This window comes from Macrosteles quadrilineatus, unplaced genomic scaffold (assembly GCF_028750875.1).
Source record: "Macrosteles quadrilineatus isolate MER2022 unplaced genomic scaffold, UCM_ALF_1.0 Scaffold_69__1_contigs__length_625118, whole genome shotgun sequence".
In the NCBI taxonomy this organism is placed as follows: domain Eukaryota; kingdom Metazoa; phylum Arthropoda; class Insecta; order Hemiptera; family Cicadellidae; genus Macrosteles; species Macrosteles quadrilineatus.
Genome location: NW_026542662.1, coordinates 421,777 through 436,320, shown reverse-complemented (window position 1 = coordinate 436,320; position 14,544 = coordinate 421,777).

The window sequence follows — 14,544 nt, the reverse complement described above, 5'->3', positions numbered from 1 at the left end:
TTGTACACCCTTGTACAACCTTTTACAAACTTGTACACACTTGTAAAAAATTGTACATTCTTGTACATACTTGTACACCCTTGTACACACTTGTACAACCTTGTACAAACCTGTACACCCTTGTACACACTTGTACAAGCTTGTACACACTTGTACACCCTTGTACAAACTTGTGCACCCTTGTACACTTTTGTACACCCTTGTACACATTTGTACAACCTTGTACAAACTTGTACACACTTGTACAAACTTGTACACACTTGTACAAACTTGTGTACACTTGTACAACCTTGTACACACTTGTACAACCTTGTACACACTTGTACAACCTCGTACACACTTGTACAACCTCGTACACACTTGTACAACCTTGTACACACTTGTACAACCTTGTACACAATTGTAAAACCTTGTACACACTTGTACAACCTTGTACACACTTGTACACGCTTGTACACACTTGTTCAAAATTTTACATTCTTGTACATACTTGTACACCCTTGTACACACTTGTACAACCTTGTACAAACCTGTACACCCTTGTACACACTTGTACAAGCTTGTACACACTTGTACACCCTTGTACAAACTTGTGCACCCTTGAACACTTTTGTACACTCTTGTACACATTTGTACAACCTTGTACAAACTTAAACACACTTGTACAAACATGTACACACTTGAACAACCTTGTACACACTTGTACAACCTTGTACACACTTGTACAAGCTTGTACACACTTGTACAACCTTGTACACACTTGTACAACCTTGTACACACTTGTACAAGCTTGTACACACTTGTACAACCTTGTACACACTTGTACAACCTTTTACACAATTGTAAAACCTTGTACACACTTGTACATTCTTGTACAAACTTGTACTTACTTGTACAACCTTGTACAAACTTGTACACACTTGTACAAACTTTTACATCCTTGTATACATTTGTACACCCTTGTACACACTTGTACAACCTTGTACAAACCTGTACACCCTTGTACACACTTGTACAAGCTTGTACACGATTGTACACCCTTGTACACACTTGTGCACCCTTGTACACACTTGTACACCCTTGTACACACATGTACAACCTTTTACAAACTTGTACACACTTGTACAAACTTGTACATTCTTGTACATACTTGTACACCCTTGTAAACACTTGTACAAAATTGTACAAACCTGTACACCCTTGTACACACTTGTACAAGCTTGTACACACTTGTACAAGCTTGTACACACTTGTACACCCTTGTACAAACTTGTGCACCCTTGTACACTTTTGTACACCCTTGTATACATTTGAACAAACTTGTACAAACTTGTACACACTTGTACAAACTTGTACACACTTGTACAAACTTGTACACCCTTGTACACTCGTACAACCTTGTACACAATTGTACAACCTTGTACAAACCTGTACACCCTTGTACACACTTGAACAAGCTTGTACACGATTGTACACTCTTGTACACACTTGTGCAACCTTGTACACACTTGTACAACCTTGTACACACTTGTACAACCTTGTACACACTTGTACACCCTTGTACACACTTGTACAAAATTTTACATTCTTGTACATACTTGTACACCCTTGTACACACTTGTACAACCTTGTACAAACCTGTACACCCTTGTACACACTTGTACAAGCTTGTACACACTTGTACAAGCTTGTACACACTTGTACAAGCTTGTACACACTTGTACAAGCTTGTACACACTTGTACAAACTTGTACACACTTGTACACCCTTGTACAAACTTGTGCACCCTTGAACACTTTTGTACACCCTTGTACACATTTGTACAACCTTGTACAAACTTAAACACACTTGTACAAACATGTACACACTTGAACAACCTTGTACACACTTGTACAAACCTTGTACACACTTGTACAAGCTTGTACACACTTGTACAACCTTGTACACACTTGTACAACCTTGTACACACTTGTACAAGCTTGTACACACTTGTACAACCTTGTACACACTTGTACAACCTTGTACAAACCTGTACACCCTTGTACACACTTGTACAAGCTTGTACACGATTGTACACCCTTGTACACACTTGTGCACCCTTGTACACACTTGTACACCCTTGTACACACTTGTACAACCTTTTACAAACTTGTACACACTTGTACAAACTTGTACATTCTTGTACATACTTGTACACCCTTGTAAACACTTGTACAACCTTGTACAAACCTGTACACCCTTGTACACACTTGTACAAGCTTGTACACACTTGTACAAGCTTGTACACACTTGTACACCCTTGTACAAACTTGTGCACCCTTGTACACTTTTGTACACCCTTGTATACATTTGTACAAACTTGTACAAACTTGTACACACTTGTACAAACTTGTACACACTTGTACAAACTTGTACACCCTTGTACACACTTGTACAACCTTGTACACACTTGTACAACCTTGTACACACTTGTACAACCTTGTACAAACCTGTACACCCTTGTACACACTTGTACAAGCTTGTACACGATTGTACACTCTTGTACACACTTGTGCAACCTTGTACACACTTGTACAACCTTGTACACACTTGTAAAACCTTGTACACACTTGTTCAAGCTTGTACACACTTGTACAACCTTGTACACACTTGTACACCCTTGTACACACTTGTACAACCTTTTACAAACTTGTACACACTTGTACAAAATTGTACATTCTTGTACATACTTGTACACCCTTGTACACACTTGTACACCCTTGTACAAACTTGTGCACCCTTGTACACTTTTGTGCACCCTTGTACACTTTTGTACACCCTTGTACACATTTGTACAAACTTGTACAAACTTGTACACACTTGTACAAACTTGTACACACTTGTACAACCTTGTACACACTTGTACAACCTTGTACACACTTGTACAACCTTGTACACAATTGTAAAACCTTGTGCACACGTGTACAACCTTGTACAAATTTGTACACACTTGTACAACCTTGTACACACTTGTACAACCTTGTACACACTTGTACAACCTCGTACACACTTGTACAACCTTGTACACACTTGTACAACCTTGTACACAATTATAAAACCTTGTACACACTTGTACAACCTTGTACACACTTGTACACCCTTGTACACACTTGTACAAAATTTTACATTCTTGTACATACTTGTACACCCTTGTACACACTTGTACAACCTTGTACAAACCTGTACACCCTTGTACACACTTGTACAAGCTTGTACACACTTGTACACCCTTGTACAAACTTGTGCACCCTTGTACACTTTTGTACACCCTTGTATACATTTGTACAAACTTGTACAAACTTGTACACACTTGTACAAACTTGTACACACTTGTACAAACTTGTACACCCTTGTACACACTTGTACAACCTAGTACACACTTGTACAACCTTGTACAAACCTGTACACCCTTGTACACACTTGTACAAGCTTGTACACGATTGTACACTCTTGTACACACTTGTGCAACCTTGTACACACTTGTACAACCTTGTACACACTTGTACAACCTTGTACACACTTGTTCAAGCTTGTACACACTTGTACAACCTTGTACACACTTGTACACCCTTGTACACACTTGTACAACCTTTTACAAACTTGTACACACTTGTACAAAATTGTACATTCTTGTACATACTTGTACACCCTTGTACACACTTGTACACCCTTGTACAAACTTGTGCACCCTTGTACACTTTTGTACACCCTTGTACACATTTGTACAACCTTGTACAAACTTGTACACACTTGTACAAACTTGTACACACTTGTACAAACTTGTGTACACTTGTACAACCTTGTACACACTTGTACAACCTTGTACACACTTGTACAACCTTGTACACACTTGTACAACCTCGTACACACTTGTACAACCTTGTACACACTTGTACAACCTTGTACACAATTGTAAAACCTTGTACACACTTTTACAACCTTGTACACACTTGTACACCCTTGTACACACTTGTACAAAATTTTACATTCTTGTACATACTTGTACACCCTTGTACACACTTGTACAACCTTGTACAAACCTGTACACCCTTGTACACACTTGTACAAGCTTGTACACACTTGTACAAGCTTGTACACACTTGTACAAGCTTGTACACACTTGTACAAGCTTGTACACACTTGTACAAACTTGTACACACTTGTACACCCTTGTACAAACTTGTGCACCCTTGAACACTTTTGTACACCCTTGTACACATTTGTACAACCTTGTACAAACTTAAACACACTTGTACAAACATGTACACACTTGAACAACCTTGTACACACTTGTACAAACCTTGTACACACTTGTACAAGCTTGTACACACTTGTACAACCTTGTACACACTTGTACAACCTTGTACACACTTGTACAAGCTTGTACACACTTGTACAACCTTGTACACACTTGTACAACCTTGTACAAACCTGTACACCCTTGTACACACTTGTACAAGCTTGTACACGATTGTACACCCTTGTACACACTTGTGCACCCTTGTACACACTTGTACACCCTTGTACACACTTGTACAACCTTTTACAAACTTGTACACACTTGTACAAACTTGTACATTCTTGTACATACTTGTACACCCTTGTAAACACTTGTATAACCTTGTACAAACCTGTACACCCTTGTACACACTTGTACAAGCTTGTACACACTTGTACAAGCTTGTACACACTTGTACACCCTTGTACAAACTTGTGCACCCTTGTACACTTTTGTACACCCTTGTATACATTTGTACAAACTTGTACAAACTTGTACACACTTGTACAAACTTGTACACACTTGTACAAACTTGTACACCCTTGTACACACTTGTACAACCTTGTACACACTTGTACAACCTTGTACACACTTGTACAACCTTGTACAAACCTGTACACCCTTGTACACACTTGTACAAGCTTGTACACGATTGTACACTCTTGTACACACTTGTGCAACCTTGTACACACTTGTACAACCTTGTACACACTTGTAAAACCTTGTACACACTTGTTCAAGCTTGTACACACTTGTACAACCTTGTACACACTTGTACACCCTTGTACACACTTGTACAACCTTTTACAAACTTGTACACACTTGTACAAAATTGTACATTCTTGTACATACTTGTACACCCTTGTACACACTTGTACACCCTTGTACAAACTTGTGCACCCTTGTACACTTTTGTACACCCTTGTACACATTTGTACAAACTTGTACAAACTTGTACACACTTGTACAAACTTGTACACACTTGTACAACCTTGTACACACTTGTACAACCTTGTACACACTTGTACAACCTTGTACACACTTGTACAACCTTGTACACAATTGTAAAACCTTGTGCACACGTGTACAACCTTGTACACACTTGTACAACCTTGTACACACTTGTACAACCTTGTACACACTTGTACAACCTCGTACACACTTGTACAACCTTGTACACACTTGTACAACCTTGTACACAATTGTAAAACCTTGTACACACTTGTACAACCTTGTACACACTTGTACACCCTTGTACACACTTGTACAAAATTTTACATTCTTGTACATACTTGTACACCCTTGTACACACTTGTACAACCTTGTACAAACCTGTACACCCTTGTACACACTTGTACAAGCTTGTACACACTTGTACACCCTTGTACAAACTTGTGCACCCTTGAACACTTTTGTACACCCTTGTACACATTTGTACAACCTTGTACAAACTTAAACACACTTGTACAAACATGTACACACTTGAACAACCTTGTACACACTTGTACAACCTTGTACACACTTGTACAAGCTTGTATACACTTGTACAAGCTTGTATACACTTGTACAACCTTGTACACACTTGTACAACCTTGTACACACTTGTACAAGCTTGTACACACTTGTACAACCTTGTACACACTTGTACAACCTTTTACACAATTGTAAAACCTTGTACACACTTGTACATTCTTGTACAAACTTGTACTTACTTGTACAACCTTGTACAAACTTGTACACACTTGTACAAACTTTTACATCCTTGTATACATTTGTACACCCTTGTACACACTTGTACAACCTTGTACAAACCTGTACACCCTTGTACACACTTGTACAAGCTTGTACACGATTGTACACCCTTGTACACACTTGTGCACCCTTGTACACACTTGTACACCCTTGTACACTCATGTACAACCTTTTACAAACTTGTACACACTTGTACAAACTTGTACATTCTTGTACATACTTGTACACCCTTGTAAACACTTGTACAAAATTGTACAAACCTGTACACCCTTGTACACACTTGTACAAGCTTGTACACACTTGTACAAGCTTGTACACACTTGTACACCCTTGTACAAACTTGTGCACCCTTGTACACTTTTGTACACCCTTGTATACATTTGTACAAACTTGTACAAACTTGTACACACTTGTACAAACTTGTACACACTTGTACAAACTTGTACACCCTTGTACACACTTGTACAACCTTGTACACACTTGTACAACCTTGTACAAACCTGTACACCCTTGTACAGACTTGTACAAGCTTGTACACGATTGTACACTCTTGTACACACTTGTGCACCCTTGTACACTTTTGTACACCCTTGTACACATTTGTACAACCTTGTACAAACTTGTACACACTTGTACAAACTTGTACACACTTGTACAAACTTGTGTACACTTGTACAACCTTGTACACACTTGTACAACCTTGTACACACTTGTACAACCTCGTACACACTTGTACAACCTTGTACACACTTGTACAACCTTGTACACATTTGTTCAACCTTGTACACACTTGTACAACCTTGTACACACTTGTACACCCTTGTACAACCTTTTACAAACTTGTACACACTTGTACAAAATTGTACATTCTTGTACATACTTGTACACCCTTGTACACACTTGTACAACCTTGTACAAACCTGTACACCCTTGTACACACTTGTACAAGCTTGTACACACTTGTACACCCTTGTACAAACTTGTGCACCCTTGTACACTTTTGTACACCCTTGTACACATTTGTACAACCTTGTACAAACTTGTACACACTTGTACAAACTTGTACACACTTGTACAAACTTGTGTACACTTGTACAACCTTGTACACACTTGTACAACCTTGTACACACTTGTACAACCTCGTACACACTTGTACAACCTCGTACACACTTGTACAACCTTGTACACACTTGTACAACCTTGTACACAATTGTAAAACCTTGTACACACTTGTACAACCTTGTACACACTTGTACACGCTTGTACACACTTGTTCAAAATTTTACATTCTTGTACATACTTGTACACCCTTGTACACACTTGTACAACCTTGTACAAACCTGTACACCCTTGTACACACTTGTACAAGCTTGTACACACTTGTACACCCTTGTACAAACTTGTGCACCCTTGAACACTTTTGTACACTCTTGTACACATTTGTACAACCTTGTACAAACTTAAACACACTTGTACAAACATGTACACACTTGAACAACCTTGTACACACTTGTACAACCTTGTACACACTTGTACAAGCTTGTACACACTTGTACAACCTTGTACACACTTGTACAACCTTGTACACACTTGTACAAGCTTGTACACACTTGTACAACCTTGTACACACTTGTACAACCTTTTACACAATTGTAAAACCTTGTACACACTTGTACATTCTTGTACAAACTTGTACTTACTTGTACAACCTTGTACAAACTTGTACACACTTGTACAAACTTTTACATCCTTGTATACATTTGTACACCCTTGTACACACTTGTACAACCTTGTACAAACCTGTACACCCTTGTACACACTTGTACAAGCTTGTACACGATTGTACACCCTTGTACACACTTGTGCACCCTTGTACACACTTGTACACCCTTGTACACACATGTACAACCTTTTACAAACTTGTACACACTTGTACAAACTTGTACATTCTTGTACATACTTGTACACCCTTGTAAACACTTGTACAAAATTGTACAAACCTGTACACCCTTGTACACACTTGTACAAGCTTGTACACACTTGTACAAGCTTGTACACACTTGTACACCCTTGTACAAACTTGTGCACCCTTGTACACTTTTGTACACCCTTGTATACATTTGAACAAACTTGTACAAACTTGTACACACTTGTACAAACTTGTACACACTTGTACAAACTTGTACACCCTTGTACACTCGTACAACCTTGTACACAATTGTACAACCTTGTACAAACCTGTACACCCTTGTACACACTTGAACAAGCTTGTACACGATTGTACACTCTTGTACACACTTGTGCAACCTTGTACACACTTGTACAACCTTGTACACACTTGTACAACCTTGTACACACTTGTTCAAGCTTGTACACACTTGTACAACCTTGTACACACTTGTACACCCTTGTACACACTTGTACAACCTTTTACAAACTTGTACACACTTGTACAAAATTGTACATTCTTGTACATACTTGTACACCCTTGTACACACTTGTACAACCTTGTACAAACCTGTACACCCTTGTACACACTTGTACAAGCTTGTACACACTTGTACACCCTTGTACAAACTTGTGCACCCTTGTACACTTTTGTACACCCTTGTACACATTTGTACAACCTTGTACACACTTGTACAAACTTGTACACACTTGTACAAACTTGTACAAACTTGTGTACACTTGTACAACCTTGTACACACTTGTACAACCTTGTACACCCTTGTACAACCTTGTACACACTTGTACAACGTCGTACACACTTGTACAACCTTGTACACACTTGTACAACCTTGTACACAATTGTAAAACCTTGTACACACTTTTACAACCTTGTACACACTTGTACACCCTTGTACACACTTGTACAAAATTTTACATTCTTGTACATACTTGTACACCCTTGTACACACTTGTACAACCTTGTACAAACCTGTACACCCTTGTACACACTTGTACAAGCTTGTACACACTTGTACAAGCTTGTACACACTTGTACAAGCTTGTACACACTTGTACACCCTTGTACAAACTTGTGCACCCTTGAACACTTTTGTACACCCTTGTACACATTTGTACAACCTTGTACAAACTTAAACACACTTGTACAAACATGTACACACTTTAACAACCTTGTACACACTTGTACAAACCTTGTACACACTTGTACAAGCTTGTACACACTTGTACAACCTTGTACACACTTGTACAACCTTGTACACACTTGTACAAGCTTGTACACACTTGTGCAACCTTGTACACACTTGTACAACCTTGTACAAACCTGTACACCCTTGTACACACTTGTACAAGCTTGTACACGATTGTACACCCTTGTACACACTTGTGCACCCTTGTACACACTTGTACACCCTTGTACACACTTGTACAACCTTTTACAAACTTGTACACACTTGTACAAACTTGTACATTCTTGTACATACTTGTACACCCTTGTAAACACTTGTACAACCTTGTACAAACCTGTACACCCTTGTACACACTTGTACAAGCTTGTACACACTTGTACAAGCTTGTACACACTTGTACACCCTTGTACAAACTTGTGCACCCTTGTACACTTTTGTACACCCTTGTATACATTTGTACAAAAATGTACAAGTTTGTACAAGTGTGTACAAGTTTGTAAAAGGTTTTACAAGTGTGTACAAGGTTATACAAGTGTGTACAAGGTTGTACAAGTGTGTACAAGGTTGTACAAGTGTGTACAAAGGTGTACAAGTGTGTACAAGGTTGTACAAGTGTGTACAAGGTTGTACAAGTGTGTACAAGGTTGTACAAGTGTGTACAAGGTTGTACAAGTGTGTACAAGGTTGTACAAGGTTGTACAATTGTGTACAAGGTTGTTCAAGTGTGTACAAGGTTGTACAAGTGTGTACACGGGTGTACAAGTTTGTACAAGTGTGTACAAGTTTGTACAAGTGTGTACAAGTTTGTACAAGTGTGTACAAGCTTGTACAAGTGTGTACAAGGGTGTACAAGTGTGTACAAGGTTGTACATGTTTTTACAAGGTTGTACAAGTGTGTACAAGGTTGTACAAGTGTGTACAAGGTTGTACAAGTGTGTACAAGGTTGTACAAGTGTGTACAAGGTTGTACAAGTGTGTACAAGGTTGTACAAGTGTGTACAAGGTTGTACAAGTGTGTACAAGGTTGTATAAGTGTGTACAAGGTTGAAAAAGTGTGTACAAGGTTGTACAAGTGTGTACAAGGTTGTACAAGTGTGTACAAGGTTGTACAAGTGTGTACAAGGTTGTACAAGTGTGTACAAGGTTGTACAAGGTTGTACAATTGTGTACAAGGTTGTACAAGTGTGTACAAGGTTGTACAAGTGTGTACAAGGGTGTACAAGTTTGTACAAGTGTGTACAAGTTTGTAAAAGGTTGTACAAGTGTGTACAAGGGTGTACAAGTGTGTACAAGGGTGCACAAGTGTGTACAAGGGTGTACAATCGTGTACAAGCTTGTACAAGTGTGTACAAGGGTGTACAGGTTTGTACAAGGTTGTACAAGTGTGTACAAGGTTGTACAAGTGTGTACAAGGTTGTACAAGTGTGTACAAGGGTGTACAAGTTTGTACAAGTGTGTACAAGTTTGTACAAGTGTGTACAAGTTTGTACAAGGTTGTACAAATGTATACAAGGGTGTACAAAAGTGTACAAGGTTGTACAAGTGTGTACAAGGTTGTACAAGTGTGTACAAGGTTGTACAAGTGTGTACAAGGTTGTACAAGGTTGTACAAGGTTGTACAAGGTTGTACAATTGTGTACAAGGTTGTACAAGTGTGTACAAGGTTGTACAAGTGTGTACAAGGGTGTACAAGTTTGTACAAGTGTGTACAAGTTTGTACAAGTGTGTACAAGTTTGTACAAGGGTGTACAAAAGTGTACAAGGGTGCACAAGTTTGTACAAGGGTGTACAAGTGTGTACAAGCTTGTACAAGTGTGTACAAGGGTGTACAGGTTTGTACAAGGTTGTACAAGTGTTTACAAGGGTGTACAAGTGTGTACAAGGTTGTACAAGTGTGTACAAGGTTGTACTAGTGTGTACTAGGTTGTACAAGGTTGTACAATTGTGTACAAGGTTGTACAAGTGTGTACAAGGTTGAACAAGTGTGTACAAGGTTGTACAAGTGTGTACAAGGGTGTACAAGTTTGTACAAGTGTGTACAAGTTTGTACAAGTGTGTACAAGTTTGTACAAGCTTGTACAAGTGTGTACAAGCTTGTACAAGTGTGTTCAAGCTTGTACAAGTGTGTACAAGCTTGTACAAGTGTGTACAAGCTTGTACAAGTGTGTACAAGGGTGTACAGGTTTGTACAAGGTTGTACAAGTGTTTACAAGGGTGTACAAGTGTGTACAAGGTTGTACAAGTGTGTACAAGGTTGTACTAGTGTGTACTAGGTTGTACAAGGTTGTACAAATGTATACAAGGGTGTACAAAAGTGTACAACGGTGCACAAGTTTGTACAAGGGTGTACAAGTGTGTACAAGCTTGTACAAGTGTGTACAAGCTTGTACAAGTGTGTTCAAGCTTGTACAAGTGTGTACAAGCTTGTACAAGTGTGTACAAGCTTGTACAAGTGTGTACAAGCTTGTACAAGTGTGTACAAGGGTGTACAGGTTTGTACAAGTTTGTACAAGTGTTTACAAGGGTGTACAAGTATGTACAAGAATGTACAAGTTTGTACAAGTGTGTACAAGTTTGTAAAAGGTTGTACAAGTGTGTACAAGGGTGTACAAGTGTGTACAAGGGTGCACAAGTGTGTACAAGGGTGTACAATCGTGTACAAGCTTGTACAAGTGTGTACAAGGGTGTACAGGTTTGTACAAGGTTGTACAAGTGTGTACAAGGTTGTACAAGTGTGTACAAGGGTGTACAAGTTTGTACAAGTGTGTACAAGTTTGTACAAGTGTGTACAAGTTTGTACAAGGTTGTACAAATGTATACAAGGGTGTACAAAAGTGTACAAGGTTGTACAAGTGTGTACAAGGTTGTACAAGTGTGTACAAGGGTGTACAAGTGTGTACAAGGGTGTACAAGTTTGTACAAGTGTGTACAAGTTTGTAAAAGGTTGTACAAGTGTGTACAAGAGTGTACAAGTGTATACAAGAGTGCACAAGTGTGTACAAGGGTGTACAATCGTGTACAAGCTTGTACAAGTGTGTAAAAGGTTGTACAGGTTTGTAAAAGGTTGTACAAGTGTGTACAAGGGTGTACAAATGTGTACAAGGATGTAAAAGTTTGTACAAGTGTGTAAAAGTTTGTACAAGGTTGTACAAGTAAGTACAAGTTTGTACAAGAATGTACAAGTGTGTACAAGGTTTTACAATTGTGTAAAAGGTTGTACAAGTGTGTACAAGGTTGTACAAGTGTGTACAAGCTTTTACAAGTGTGTACAAGGTTGTACAAGTGTGTACAAGGTTGTACAAGTGTGTACAAGGTTGTACAAGTGTGTACAAGCTTTTACAAGTGTGTACAAGGTTGTACAAGTGTGTACAAGGTTGTACAAGTGTGTACAAGGTTGTACAAGTGTGTACAAGGTTGTACAAGTGTGTACAAGGTTGTACAAGTGTGTACAAGGTTGTACAAGTGTGTACAAGGTTGTACAAGTGTGTACAAGGTTGTACAAGTGTGTACAAAGTTGTACAAGTGTGTACAAGGTTGTACAAGTGTGTACAAGGGTGCACAAGTGTGTACAAGGGTGTACAATCGTGTACAAGCTTGTACAAGTTTTTACAAGGTTGTACAAGTGTGTACAAGGTTGTACAAGTGTGTACAAGGTTGTACAAGTGTGTACAAGGTTGTACAAGTGTGTACAAGGTTGTACAAGTGTGTACAAGGTTGTAAAAGTGTGTACAAAGGTGTACAAGTGTGTACAAGGTTGTACAAGTGTGTACAAGGTTGTACAAGTGTGTACATGGTTGTACAAGGTTGTACAATTGTGTACAAGGTTGTACAAGTGTGTACAAGGTTGTACAAGTGTGTACAAGGGTGTACAAGTTTGTACAAGTGTGTACAAGTTTGTACAAGTGTGTACAAGTTTGTACAAGGTTGTACAAATTAATACAAGGGTGTACAAAAGTGTACAAGGGTGCACAAGTTTGTACAAGGGTGTACAAGTGTGAACAAGCTTGTACAAGTGTGTACAAGCTTGTACAAGTGTGTACAAGGGTGTACAGGTTTGTACAAGGTGGTACAAGTGTTTACAAGGGTGTACAAAAGAATGTACAAGTTTGTACAAGTGTGTACAAGTTTGTAAAAGGTTGTACAAGTGTGTACAAGGGTGTACAAGTGTGTACAATGGTGCACAAGTGTGTACAAGGGTGTACAATCGTGTACAAGCTTGTACAAGTGTGTACAAGGGTGTACAGGTTTGTACAAGGTTGTACAAGTGTGTACAAGGGTGTACAAATGTGTACAAGGCTGTAAAAGTTTGTACAAGTGTGTACAAGCTTGTACAAGTGTGTACAAGGTTGTACAAGTGTGTACAAGGTTGTACAAGTGTGTAAAAGGTTGTACAAGTGTGTACAAGGTTGTACAAGTGTGTACAAGTTTGTACAAGTGTGTACAAGTTTGTACAAGGTTGTACAAATGTGTACAAGGGTGTACAAAAGTGTACAAGGATGCACAAGTTTGTACAAGGGTGTACAAGTGTGTACAAGCTTGTACAAGTGTGTACAAGCTTGTACAAGGGTTTACAGGTTTGTACAAGGTTGAACAAGTTTGTACAAGGGTGTACAAAAGTGTACAAAGGTGCACAAGTTTGTACAAGGGTGTACAAGTGTGTACAAGCTTGTACAAGTGTGTACAAGCTTGTACAAGGGTTTACAGGTTTGTACAAGGTTGTACAAGTGTGTACAAGGTTGTACAAGTATGTACAAGAATGTACAAGTTTGTACAAGTGTGTACAAGTTTGTAAAAGGTTGTACAAGTGTGTACAAGGGTGTACAAATGTGTACAAGGATGTAAAAGTGTGTACAAGTGTGTACAAGTTTGTACAAGGTTGTACAAGTGTGTACAAGTTTGTACAAGGTTGTACAAATTTGTACAAGTGTGTACAAGGTTGTACAAGTGTGTACAAGGGTGTACAAGTTTGTACAAGTGTGTACAAGTTTGTACAAGGTTGTACACGTGTGTACAAGGTTTTACAATTGTGTACAAGGTTGTACAAGTGTGTACAAGGTTGTACAAGTGTGTACAAGGTTGTACAAGTGTGTACAAGGTTGTACAAGTGTGTACAAGGTTGTACAAGTGTACACAAGTTTGTACAAGTGTGTACAAGTTTGTACAAGTGTGTACAAGTTTGTACAAGTTTGTACAAATGTGTACAAGGGTGTACAAAAGTGTACAAGGGTGCACAAGTTTGTACAAGGGTGCACAAGTTTGTACAAGGGTGTACAAGTGTGTACAAGTTTGTACAAGTGTGTACAAGTTTGTACAAGGGTG